The following is a 14,021-nucleotide window of genomic DNA, read 5'->3' on the forward strand; positions in this document are numbered from 1 at the left end:
CCCATTTGGACTATAATATGAATCCATCATACTTTCTTGGTAATACAAAATCGGAAACAAAAATAAAAACACCCTTCATATTAACCATACACCTATTAAAAACTCACTACCCCATTCATCTACTTTGACCCCATCTACTCCTGCACCATCACAATAGCCTGGGAGGACAGGACACAACCGCTCAACACACCCTGTAACGCTTCTGAAGTCAAATCTCGTATACCCAAATACTTCTCTGCATCTGCCACCACAATATATATTTTCGGGGATTTACGTTCCATTTTTGCGGTACAGTTGATAACCATTGCTATGAATGCTAAGAAGCCAACCTTAATGAAGCATAGATCACTCATTGGCCTCTCTCTCTACAACACACAGGGATCCGCTCAGGATCCCTCACTCTTGACCCATCCTCCTCTACTTTCTTCACTGCCTCAGCATACGACACCTACTGCACTAAATATTTAAAAAAAATATTTAACCTTTATTTAGCGGAAACCAGATTGCATACCAGAGTGAATACTATAGACATTAAGAAAGCCAGTCAGTTGATTATTGACAAGCTTTTCCAACACTTTTGACAAACACTGCAAAATAGAAATAGACCAATAACATTTAGGATCAGCTTGATCTCCCCCTTTAAACCGTGGCTGCCTTCCAAGAAAAAGGAACCTCCCCAGAAAGGAGAGACAGGTTAAAAAGGTCAGAGATAGGCTTGGCGAAGATAGGGGCAGCAACCTTAAAGAAGAAAGGGTCTAAACCATCTGACCCAGATGTTTTTTGGGGGTCAAGTTTCAGGAGCTCCTTTAGCACCTCGGACTCAGTGACTGCCTGCAGGGAGAAACTTTGTTGCGGGGCAAGGGAATAAGAGGGAGAAGCATCGTCGATATTCATATTAGAAGGGGTGGGAGATGAGGAATTGTTGGACGGGCAAGGAGGGATGGCTGAGTCAAATAGGAATCCTGACTTAATGAAGTGGTGATTAAAGAGCTCAGCCATGTGCTTCTTGTCAGTAACAACCACATCAACTTTAAGGGACATGGGCAGCTGTGAGGAGGATGGTTTATTCTCCAGGTCTTTAACCATTTTCCAGACCCATAGAGGAAGAACTGCTCCTTAAAGTAATTCACTTTGGCCTTCCGGATAGCCTGAGTGCACTTATTTCTCATTTGCCTGAATGAGAGCCAGTCAGCCTGAGTATGCGTGTGCCGAGCATTTCGCCAAATGCAATTATTGAGGTGGAGTAACTCTGCAAGATCACGGTCGAACCAGGGGCTGACCAGGGGCTGAACCTGTTTTTAATTCTCATTTTCTTTATGGGGGAGTGTTTGTTAACAATACCACTGAAAATATCAAAAAGAAGGTCCAAGAGTCTTCGACAGAGCTGATTCTATACCATTTTACAAAGGCCAGTTCATGAAGGAAGGCTTGCTCGTTAAAGTTTTTTAGCAAGCGTCTATGACAAATCAGGACAGGTCGTTTCACTGAGCAGCCATTACGAACACAGGCTGTAAAACAGTGATCACTAAGGTCATTACAGAAAACACCAGACTGATACCTATCAGGATTATTTGTGAGGATAACATAAAGAAGAGTAGCCTTTTCTGGGTGTTTGGAGTCATACCTTGTGGGATTGGTAATAATCTGAGAAAGATTTAGGGAGTCCCATTGCTTCAGGATTTGGTCAGGTGGTTTAAGCATGTACTACTCTGACTCTAGCACCTCAACCTGCCTCTCTCGCACCGGACACTTCCGATCCTCAGCAACATGGGCAGTTGACACAAACAACTTTATCCATATAAATTACACAATCCTCTATCCCATTACCTCCTGCACACTTCCCACATCTTGTAATCTCCCTCCTGCGACATGATCATAAATATTGCACCTAAAACAGTGCAGCTCTAACAGGATAACTTATATCCTAACATGACTTTGTTGGGTAGAGACTCAAAACGATTTACAGTGACTCCTCTGTTTCACAACGCTCACCACTGGTTCTGCGTCGCACCAAACGCCGGGCATCACAAACATCAGGACTTCAATTGCTCCACCTCCAAACTCCAAGTTTACTTCGATATGATGGTAATTGCCCATAAAGGCTTTCCCACTATAATTTAATCACATTAGTAATTTTACCAACGCAAAAAATTCGACCATGTCGCACAAACAAATGATCTGTTGGCATTTATAAAATTGTACCAAAACTTCCTTTTTCCATCACAGCTGTCGTGATAAAAAAAGAAAATGTATATGGTATGGCTTTACTTGCATAAAAACTGGATAGAAACATGGTTATTGCACAAATCATAATCAAATCTACGTTGATTGGTGGCGTACACAGATTCACAGATTTGCAGTGAAATGCTTGTGTTTCTAGCTCCAACAGTGCAGTAATACCTAGCCCAATAATGGACTAAAGGAGCATAACGTTACTCCTGTGGTGTGGTGTGGCTCAGTTGGTAGGTAGAGCAGTTGGTAGGTAGAGCAGTTGGTAGGTAGAGCAGTTGGTAGGTAGAGCAGTTGGTAGAGCATGGTGTTTGCAACGTGTTTGCAACGCCAGGGTTGTGGGTTCGATTCCCACGGGGGATCAGTACAGGAAGAAAAAAAAAATGTATGCATTCACTACTGTAAGTCGCTCTGGATAAGAGCGTCTGCTAAATGACTAAAATGTAAAAAATGTTCTAGTCCAAAGACCTTAAAGGTTCCATTTAAAGGTGAATTGGTTCAGGAAACCAAAACAGCCAAATGCTCCATCTAAACGTGAATCAATTCTCAATTGCAGTATAATTCTAGAAACATAAATCCCTCTACTTTCATATCTCAAAATAATTTCACAAATGCAAAATACACACTGTTTTAACCAGTTTTAACACAGTTGCAGCCTACAGTATTTTTCAGTGACAACAAGTTTGTGGCGTCCGTCTTCTATTTATAAAGCAATTTTTACATCAGCAGATGTCATAAAGTGCTTATACAGAACCTAGCCTAAAACACCAAACAGCAAGCAATGCAGACGTGGAAAAACTCCCTAAAAAGGCAGGAACCTAGGAAGAAACCCAGACAGGAACCAGGCTCTGAGGGGTGGCCAGTTCTCTTCTTGCTGTGCCGGGGGAGATTATAGGACTGCATGGCCATTAAGGCCAGATCATTCTTCAAGATGTTCAAACGTTCATAGATAACCAGGAGGGTCAAATAACAATCACAGTGGTTGTAGAGGGTGCAACAGGTCAGCACCTTAGGAGTAAATGTCAGTTGGCTTTTCATAGCCGAGCATTCAGAAGTCGAGACAGCAGGTGCGGTAAAGAGGGAGGAAAGGGACTGAGAGGTAATGAGAGGTAGTGAGCTCATGGGCTCCTGAGTTCTTCTGCAAAAAGATAGAATAAAGTGTAAACTTGGCAGTAGAAAACCTAAACAGTATATTTGACCTCTCAGCTTCCCTATCAAATCAAAACATTTCAAGCAGACAACCTAAGAAAATTAACAACAATGTCAAATGCTTTGATGAAGAATGCAAAAACCTAAGAAAGACATTGAGAAACCCATCCAACCAAAAACAAAGAGACCCGGAAAACCTGAGCCTATGTCTTCACTATGGTGAAATCAATAAAACAATACAGAAATACACTTCGGAAATAGAAGGAACAGCACGTCAGAAATCAGCTCAATGTAACTGAAGAATCCATAGAATTGAACCACTTCTGGGAAAATTGGAAAACTGTAAACAAACAACACTTCTCCAATCTTTTTGGCTCTATAACAAAGAATAAACAGAAAAAACATATACATGATCAAATACAAATCTTACTATCAACCATTAAAGACTACTAGAACCCACTCTCCAACTACATTGAATGAACTACAGGACAAAATGCAAACCCTCCAAACCAAAAAGGCCTGTGGGGTTGATGGTATCCTAAATGAAATGATAAAATATACAGACCACAAATTCCAATTGGCTGTACTTAAACTGTAACATAATCCTCAACGATGGCATCTTCCCCAATATTTGGAACCAATGACTGATCACCCCAATCCACAAAAGTGGAGACAAATTTGACCACAATAACTACCGTTGGATATGAGTCAACAGCAACCTTGGGGAAATCCTCTGCATTATCATTAACAGCAGACTCGTACACTTCCTCAGCAAAAATAATGTACTGATCAAATGTCAAATAGGCTTTTACCTTATAGCCAAAACTTTCATCAGAAGCTAGCCAGCTAATTAGCTACTAGCTATTTATTCATTGTTAGCCACTGCTAGCGGCCTTTATCCTCTGCTCAGGCACCAGCCATTTTTTAGCCTGGATAATACCTGCCAGCCTCGGACTGTTTTTCTCCACTACAACGCCGGATTCCTGCCATAAACCCTGGACCATTGATCATCACAGCTAGCTAGCTGCCACTGAGTTACCCAGCCCCGAAGCTAGCCCTGAGCCAGGCGCATCTCTCGGCTAGCAAACTAAATTACCACAACTACAATACCTCTTTCGCCATCTGGCCCGGTCCCTTCGTCGACACGGGCATCCGCCGTACCACCACGACTGGTTGCAGATGTAATTCCATCAGCTGTGCCTTCAACCGGACTTTGCCGGATGTCGGAGCAGACGCTTCTACCTACCCCGACCTGCTAACTTTAAACGCTGTGTCTCCCGCGTGCTAGCATAGCAACGACTACCCCGCGGCTTCCCTGTTCCATCTATTGATGTACACTGGACCCTATGATCACTTGGCTACATAGCTGATGCCTGCTGAGCTGTTCATTTATCACGGTAATCCACTTTGTTTATCTGTCGGCCCTAGCCCCGAACTCAGGCCCTGTGTGTAGTTAACTGACCCTCTCTGCCCATTCATCGCCATTTTAACTGTTGTTGTTGTCTTAGCTGATAAGCTGTTGTCTTACCCGTTGTTGTCTTAGCTTGCTCTCCCAATCAACACCTGTGATTGCTTTATGCCTCGCTTTATGTCTCTCTCAAATGTCAATATGCCTTGTATACTGTTGTTTAGGATAGTTAGCATTGTTTTAGTTTACTGCGAATCCCCTAGTCCCACTGTACATGCCTCAGATACCTCCTTTGTCCCACCTCCCACACATTCGGTGACCTCACCCAGTATAACCAGCGTGTCAAGAGAGGCAACCTCTCTTATCATCACTCAGTGCCTGGGCTTACCTCCACTGTACCCGCACCTCACCATACCTGTCTGCACATTATGCCCTGAATCTATTCTACCACGCCGAGAAATCTGCTCCTTTTATTCTCTGTCCCCAACGCACTAGACGACCAGTTTTGCTATCCTTTAGCCATACCCTCATCCTACTCCTCCTCTGTTCCTCGGGTGATGTGGAGGTTCTCAGGCCCTGCGTGTCCCCAGGCACTCTCATTTGTTGACTTCTGTAATCGAAAAAGCCTTGGTTTCATGCATGTTAACATCAGAAGCCTCCTCCCTAAGTTTGTTTTACTCACTGCTTTAGCACACTCCGCCAACCCTGATGTCCTTGCCGTGTCTGAATCCTGGTTTAGGAAGGCCACCAAAAATTCTGAGGTTTCCATACCCAACTACAACATTTTCTGTCAAGATAGAACTGCCAAAGGGGGAGGAGTTGCAATCTACTGCAGAGATAGCTTGCAAAGTTCTGTCATACTTTCCAGGTCTATGCCCAAACAGTTCAAGCTTCTACTTTTAAAAATGAATCTCTCCAGAAATAAGTCTCTCACTGTTGCCGCCTGTTGTAGACCCCCCTCAGCTCCCAGCTGTGCCCTGGACACCATATGTGAATTGATTGCCCCCCATGTGTCTTCAAAGTTCGTTCTGTTAGGTGACCTAAACGGATATTCTTAACACCCCAGCAGTCCTACAATCTAAGCTAGATGCCCTCAATCTCACACAAATTATCAAGGAAACCAACAGGTACCACCCTAAATCCGTAAACATAGGCACCCTCATAGATATTATCCTGACCAACTTGCCCGCCAAATACACCTCTGGTGTTTTCAATCAGGATCTCAGCGATCACTGCCTCATTGCCTGCATCCGCTACGGGTCCACGGTCAAACGACCACCCCTCATCACTGTCAAATGCTCCCTAAAACACTTCTGCGAGCAGGCCTTTCTAATCGACCTGGCCCGGGTATCCTGGAAGGATATTGACCTCATCCCGTCAGTCGAGGTAGCCTGGTCGTTCTTTAAAAGGAATTTCCTCACCATCTTAAATAAGCATTCCCCTTTCAAGAAATGCAGAACTAAGAACAGATATAGCCCTTGGTTCACTCCAGACCTAACTACCCTTGACCAGCACAAAAACATCCTGTGGCGGACTGCAATAGCATCGAATAGTCCCCGCGAAATGCAACTCTTCAGGGAAGTCAGGAACCAATACACACACAGTCAGTCAGGAAAGCAAAGGCAAGCTTTTTCATACAGAAATTTGCATCCTGTAGCTCTAACTCCAAAAAGTTTTGGGACACTGTAAAGTCCATGGAGAACAAGAGCACCTCCTCACAGCTGCCCACTGCACTGAGGCTAGGTAACACCGATAAATCCATCGAAAATTTCAATAAGCATTTCTCTACGGCTGGCCATGCTTTCCTCCTGGCTAACCCAACCCCAGCTGTTATAGACCTATATCCATCCTGCCTTGCCTTTCTAAAGTCTTTGAAAGACAAGTTAATAAACAGATCACTGACCATTTTGAATCCCACTATACCTTCTCCGCTGTGCAATCCGGTTTCCGAGCTGGTCATGGGTGCACCTCAGCCACGCTCAAGGTACTAAACAATATCATAACCGCCATCGATAAAAGACAATACTGTGCAGCTGTCTTCATCGACCTGGCCAAGGCTTTCGACTCTGTCAATCACCGTATTCTTATCAGCAGACTCAATAGCCTTGGTTTCTCAAATGACTGCCTCACCTGGTTCACCAACTACTTCGCAGACAGAGTTCAGTGTGTCAAATCGGATGGCCTGTTGTCCGGACCGCTGGCAGTCTCTATGGGGGTACCACATGTTTCAATTCTCGGACTGACTATTTTCTCTGTATATATCAACGATGTCGCTCTTGCTGCGGGTGATTCTCTGATCCACCTCTACTCATACGACACCATTCTGTATACATCTGGCCCTTCTTTGGACACTGTTAACTAACCTCCAAACGAGCTTCAATGCCATACAACACTCTTTCCGTGGCCTCCAACTGCTCTTAAACGCTATCAAAACCAAATGCATGCTTTTCATGCCGTTCGCTGCCCGCACCCGCACGCCCAACTAGCATCACTACTCTGGACGGTTCTGACCTAGAATACATGGACAACTACAAATACCTAGGTGTCTGGCTAGACTGTAAACTCTCCTTCCAGACGCATATCAAACATCTCCAATTCAAAACCAAATCTAGAATCGGCTTTCTATTTCGCAACAAAGCCTCCTTCACTCACGCCGCCAAACTTACCCTAGTAAAACTGACTATCCTACCGATCCTCGACTTCGGCGATGTCATCTACAAAATAGCTTCCAATACTCTACTCAGCAAATTGGATGCAGTCTATCACAGTGCCATCTGTTTTGTCACCAAAGCGCCTTATACCACCCACCACTGCGACCTGTATGCTCTAGTCGGCTGGCCCTCGCTACATATTCATCGCCAGACCCACTGGCTCCAGGTCATCTGTAAGTCTATGCTAGGTAAAGCGCCGCCTTATCTCAGCTCACTGGTCACGATAACAACACCCACCCATAGCACGCGCTCCAGCAGGTATATCTCACTGGTCATCCCCAAAGCCAACACCTCTTTTGGCCGCCTTTCCTTCCAGTTCTCTGCTGCCAGTGACTGGAACAAATTGCAAAAATTGCTGAAGCTGGAGACTTACATTTCCCTCACTAACTTTAAACATCAGCTATCTGAGCAGCTAACCCATCGCTGCAGCTGAACATAGTCCATCTGTAAATAGCCCACCCAATCTACCTACCTCATCCCCATATTGCTTTTATTTACTGGTGTGCAAAAGAGCAGCAAAGTATCACTACTTACGCCATCATCTGCTCATCATCATCTGCTCATCCATCACTCCAGTGTTAATCTGCTAAATTGTAATTACTTTGCTACTATGGCCTATTTATTGCTTTACCTCATGCCATTTGCACACACTGTATATAGACAATTTTTTTCTATTGTGTTATTAATTGTACGGATGTTTATTCCATGTGTAACTCTGTTGTTTCTGTCGCACTGCTTTGCTTTATCTTGGCCAGGTCGCAGTTGTAAATGAGAACTTGTTCTCAACTAGCCTACCTGGTCAAATAAAGGTGAAATATTTTTTTTTTTTTTTTAAATGGACAAACAAACCAAAACAAAGGCAAAGTCTACTCATGCTTTGTTGATTTAAAAAAAAAGCTCAATTTGGCATGAGGATCTGCTATACAAATTGATGGAAAGTGGTGTTGGGGGAAAACATACGACATTATCAAATCCATGTACACAAACAACAAGTGTGCGTTTAAAAAACACATATTTATTTTCACAGGGCCGGGGGGTGAGACAGGGATGCAGATTAAGCCCCACCCTCTTCAACAAGATATATATATATATAGAGAGAGAGAGATAGATATCTATCAACGAATTGGTGAGGGCACTAGAACAGTCTGCAGCACCCGGCCTCACCCTACTAGAATCTGAAGTCAAATGTCTGTTTGCTGATGATCTGGTACTTCTGTCCCCAACCAAAGAGGGCCTACAGCAGCACCTAGATCTTCTGCACAGATTCTGTCAAACCTGGGCCCTGACAGTAAAGCTCAGTAAAACAAAAATAATGGTGTCCCAAAAAAGGTCCAGTTGCCAGGACCACACATACAAATTCCATCTAGACACCATTGCCCTAGAGCACATAAACTATACATACCTCGGCCTAAACATCAGTGCCACAGGTAACTTCCACAAAGCTGTGACTGATCTGAGGAGAGAAGGCAAGAAGGGCCTTCTATGTCATCAAAAGGAACATAAAATTCAACATACCAATAGGATCTGGCTGAAAATACTTGAATCAGTTATAGAACCCATTGCCCTTTGTGGTTGTGAGGTCTGAGGTCCCCTCACCAACCAAGAATTCACAAAACGGGACAAACACCAAATTGGAGACTACATGCAGAATTCTGCAAAAATATCCTCTGTGTACAACGTTAAACACCAAATAATGCATACAAAGCAGAATTAGGCCGATACCCGCTAAAAATCCAGAAAAGAGCCGTTCAATTCTACATTCTCCTAAAAGGAAGCGATTCCCAAACCTTCCATAACAAAGCCATCATCTACAGAGAAATTAACCTGGAGAAAAGCCCCCTAAGCAAGCTGGTCCTGGGGCTCTGTTCACAAACAGACCCCCAGGATAGCAACACAATTAGACCCAACCAAATCATGAGAAATCAAAAAGAGAATTACTTGACACATTGGAAAGAATTTACCAAAAAAAAAGAAGAGCAAACTAGAATGCAATTTGGCCCTAAAACAGAGTACACAGTGGCAGAATACCTGACCACTGTGACTGACCCAAAATTAAGGAAATCGTTGACTATGTACAGACTCAGTGAGCATAGCCTTGCTATTGAGAAAGGAAGACCTGGCTCTCAAGAGAACACAGGCTATGTGCACACTGCCCACAAAATGAGGTGGAAACTAAGCTGCACTTCCTAACCTCCTGCCAAATGTATGACCATATTAGAGACACATATTTCCCTCAGATTACACAGATCTACAAAGAATTGGAAAAAAAATCCAATTTTGATTACCTCCCATATCTATTGGGTGAAATACCACAGTGTGCAATCACATCAGCAAGATTTGTGACCTGTTGCCACAAAAGGGCAACCAGTGAAGAACAAACACCATTGTAAATACAACCTATATTTATGTTTTTTTATTTTCCCTTTTGTACATCATTACAACACTGTATATAGACATGACATTTGAAATGTATTTATTATTTTGGAACTTTTGTGAGTGTAATGTTTACTGTACATTTTGTATTGATTATTTCACTTTTGTTTAAATTTTTTCACTTGCTTTGGCAATGAAAACATATGTTTCCCATTGAGAGAGAGCAGGAGAAGGAGAGAGAGGCATGTCCGGGACAAGGTAGCATGTCTGGTGAACAGGTCAGGGTTCCATAGCCGCAGGCAGAACAGCAGAAACTTGATCAGCAGCACGACCAGGTGAACTGGAGACAGGGACAGCCAGGAGTCCTCAGCCATGGTCCTAAGGCTCAGGTCCTTCGGGAAGGGATAAAGAGCGAGAGAGATTGGAGAATTAGACGGAGCATACTTAAGATCACACTGGCACAGACTATTGCAGCATAGTTACTGGAGCCTGAGACGGGGGGGACACTTTGGCCCCATCTGACAATACCCCCGGTCACTGCCAACCAGGCAGGATATAACCCTACCCATATTGTCAAAGCACAGCCCCCACATCACTAGAGGGATATCAACAGACCACCAACTTACTACCCTGTGACAAGGCTGAGTATAGCCCACGGATATCTCCCCCACCGCACAAGCCAGAGGGGGCACAAAACTGGACTCAAGTCAAGTATAGAGAAAAAAGCCTGGCACAACGTGACGCACCCATCTTAGGGACGGCATGGGAGAGCACTAATAAGCCAGTGACTCAGCCCTCGTAATAGGGTCAGAGGCAGAGAATCGCAGTGGAGAGAGGGGAGCCAGCAAGGGTGGTTTGTCACGCCAGTGCCTTGCCGTTCCCCTTCGCACCCCTGGGCCAGACTACACTCAATCATCAGACCCACTGAAGAGATGAGTCTTCAGTAAAGACTTAAGTCAAGACCAAGTCTGCATCTCTCACATTGATCAGCAGACCATTCCATACAAATTGTATTATATTGGAGAAACCCTGCCTCCAGCTGTTAGCTTAAAAATGTGAGGAACAATAAGGAGGCCTGCATCTTGTGACCGTAGCGTTTATGTACGGCAGGACCAAATTGTAGAGATAGGTAGGAGCAAGTCCATGGAATGCTTTGTAGGATAGCAGTAAAACTTTGAAATCAGGCCGAGCCTTAACAGGAAGCCGGTGTAGAGAGGCTAGCACTGGAGTAATATGATCACATTTTGGGGTTCTAGTTAAGATTCTAGCAGCCATATTTAGCACTAACTGAAGTTTATTTTGTGCTTTATCCAGTTATCTGGAGAGTAGAGCATTGCAGTAATCTACTTTAGAAGTGAAAAAATAATGGATTAGCTTTTCTGCATAATTTTGGGACAAAAGGTTTGATTTTTGCCATGTTATGAAGATGGATAAAAAGCTGCCCTTGAAATATTTTTGATACAGTATGTTTGTCAAGAGACATCAGGGTCCAAAGTAACAAATCAAGTCAAACTTTATTTGTCACATGCGCCGAATACAACAAGTGTAGACCTTACCGTGAAATGCTTACTTACAAGCCCTTAATCAACAGTGCAGTTCAAGAAGTGTTAAGAAAATATTTACCAAATAAACTAAAGTAAAAAAGAAACACAATAAAATAACAATAACGAGGCTATATACAGGGGGTACCGAGTCAGTGGGAGAGGGTACAGGTTAGTTGAGGTAATTTGTACATAGTTGGAGGTGAAGTGACTATGCATAGGTAATAAACAGCGAGTAGCAGCAGTGTACAAAATAAATGGAGGGGAAGGTGGGGTGTCAATGTAAATAGTCCGGTGGCCATTTGAACCTTTGTCGCCATCCACGTCCTTATGTCAGGAACACAGGCTTCCACGGATGGCAAGTTTGGGGCTTCACTGAAATGTATAGCTGTAAGGGCCTCCCGAGTGGTGCAGTGGTCTAAGGCACTGCATCGCAGTGCTAGGTGTACCACTAGACATCCTGGTTCGAGTTCAGGCTCTGTCGCAGCCGGGAGACCCATGGGGCGGTGCACAATTGACCCAGCGTTGTCCGGGTTAGGGGAGGGTTTGGCCGGCAGGTATATTCCTGTCTCATCGCGCACTAGCGACTCCTGTGGTGGGCCGGGCACAATGCACCCTGACACGGTTGCCAGGTGTACGGTATTTCCTCCGACACATTGGTGTGGCTGGCTACCGGGATAAGCGGGCGTTGTGTCAAGAAGCAGTGTGGCTTGGCTGGGTTGTGTTTCGGAGGACGCACGGCTCTCGACCTTCACTTCTCCCGAATCCGTATGGGAGTTGCAGCGATGGGACAAGACTGTAACTACCAATTGAACACCATGAAATTGGGGAGAAAAGGGGCTAAAAAATAAAAATAAAATCCTAGAAGTATAATTACTAGTCTGCAGCTGGAAATTACTTAAGTCTAGTACGAGAATACCGACAACCGCGGAAGCATCTATTCTATGCAACGACCATCTGTAGGCCTGACGTATCCATTACAAGAGACACTATCCAAAGCCATGGAGAAAGCTACAACCACAAAGGACATTGTGACTTCTGGGGAAGTTAACCAGATACTCTGATGAACTGACTCTCCAGCAGATGGACCGGCAACTCCAACAGAGAGGACAACGACGACATACGGGCATAAATATATACATTGCAATTATTCTCGAATGAGCGGCCATTCATGTGCAAAGGATTAGCATTTCAATGAATATAATTATCAACTGTGTATATAGTGAATCCATATCGTCTTTCCCGCTCTTTCTCTGTCCCCACCCCTTTGTCTTCCAAGCCATCATATCGTCTTTGTCCACTAGGGACTTATCAATACATAGTGTTAGTAACCAATATCTACTGTTTGTTTATGTATTTCTGTGATTATTTAGTTAGTAAATAAATAGTTAAGTCAATTTGTATATCGCTGATTCATCATTTAGGCAAGGGTTCATGCAGATATCCAAGGTTTTGCGATGTTCAGTAATGAGAACTGATGAGGTAATAATAATAATTCATTGATAAGATATGAAAATAGTCGATTCGGGAAATAGAGACTAAACATTTTCCCGTGGTGCCACGACTTCCTAGTTAATTAAAATGTACATGATTAGTTTAATCACGTAATAATAGAGAATTGATAAAATAAGTCTTCACATTTAATGACAGACAAGACATTAGCTTTGCGACAGTATCAAAAATAAAAATGTTGGATGGTTTTTATACTCAGGTTGTAAAAGTATGCTGATCGAGCAGCAGTGAGGGATCGTCGGTATTGCACAGTACGATCTTTCCAAGCTAGTCGGAAGACTACCAATTTGGTGGAGCGCCATTTCCTTTCCAATTTCATGGAAACTTGCTTCAGGGCTCGGGTATTTTCTGTATACCAGGAAGCTAGCTTCTTGTGACAATTTTTTTTGTTTTTAGAGGTGCGACTGCATCTAGGGTATTATGCAAGGTTAAGTTTAGATCCTCGGTTAGGTGGTTAACAGATTTTTGTAGTCTGACGTCCTTGGGTAGGTGGAGGGTGTCTGGAAGGGCATCAAGGAATCTTTGGGTTGTCTGAGAATTTAAGATGGAGTCCGGCACTCCTCAGCAGGCCTGGCTTGGTCCTGTTTGTGGGGGAGTCACAGAAAGAGGGGCAGTTATCTACTAATTATATATTTTGGGAGTGGCAGAAAACAGTTGTCAGCCAGCGATTGACTTGTGTGAGTCTGCTGTAGAGTTCATCACTCCCGCTAACTGGAAGGGGGCCAGAGACAATTACTCTATGCCAACACATCTTTCTAGCTAAGTTACACGCTGAAGTTGTGTTGTGCTTGGTGACCTCTGTTTCACCCTAGATCGTTGGTGCCGACGTTGGTGCCTATACCATCTACACTCACAGGTTTAGCCTCAGCCAGCACCATCTTCAGATTAGCCTTCACGCCAGTAGGCCTGCCTCCTGGTAAACAATGTATGATTGCTGGATGATTCTTTTTAAGTCTAATATTACGGGTAATGGAGTCACCAATGACTAGGATTTTCAAATTTGTCAGAGCTAAATGGTGGAAGGATTCGACTGCTCAGACCACGTAATGGGTGGAGGAGAGTCCTGAGAAGACTCGGGCTTTCACGCCGATGCAAAAC

This window comes from Salmo salar, chromosome ssa18, assembly GCF_905237065.1.
Source record: "Salmo salar chromosome ssa18, Ssal_v3.1, whole genome shotgun sequence".
NCBI classification, from domain to species: Eukaryota; Metazoa; Chordata; class Actinopteri; order Salmoniformes; family Salmonidae; genus Salmo; species Salmo salar.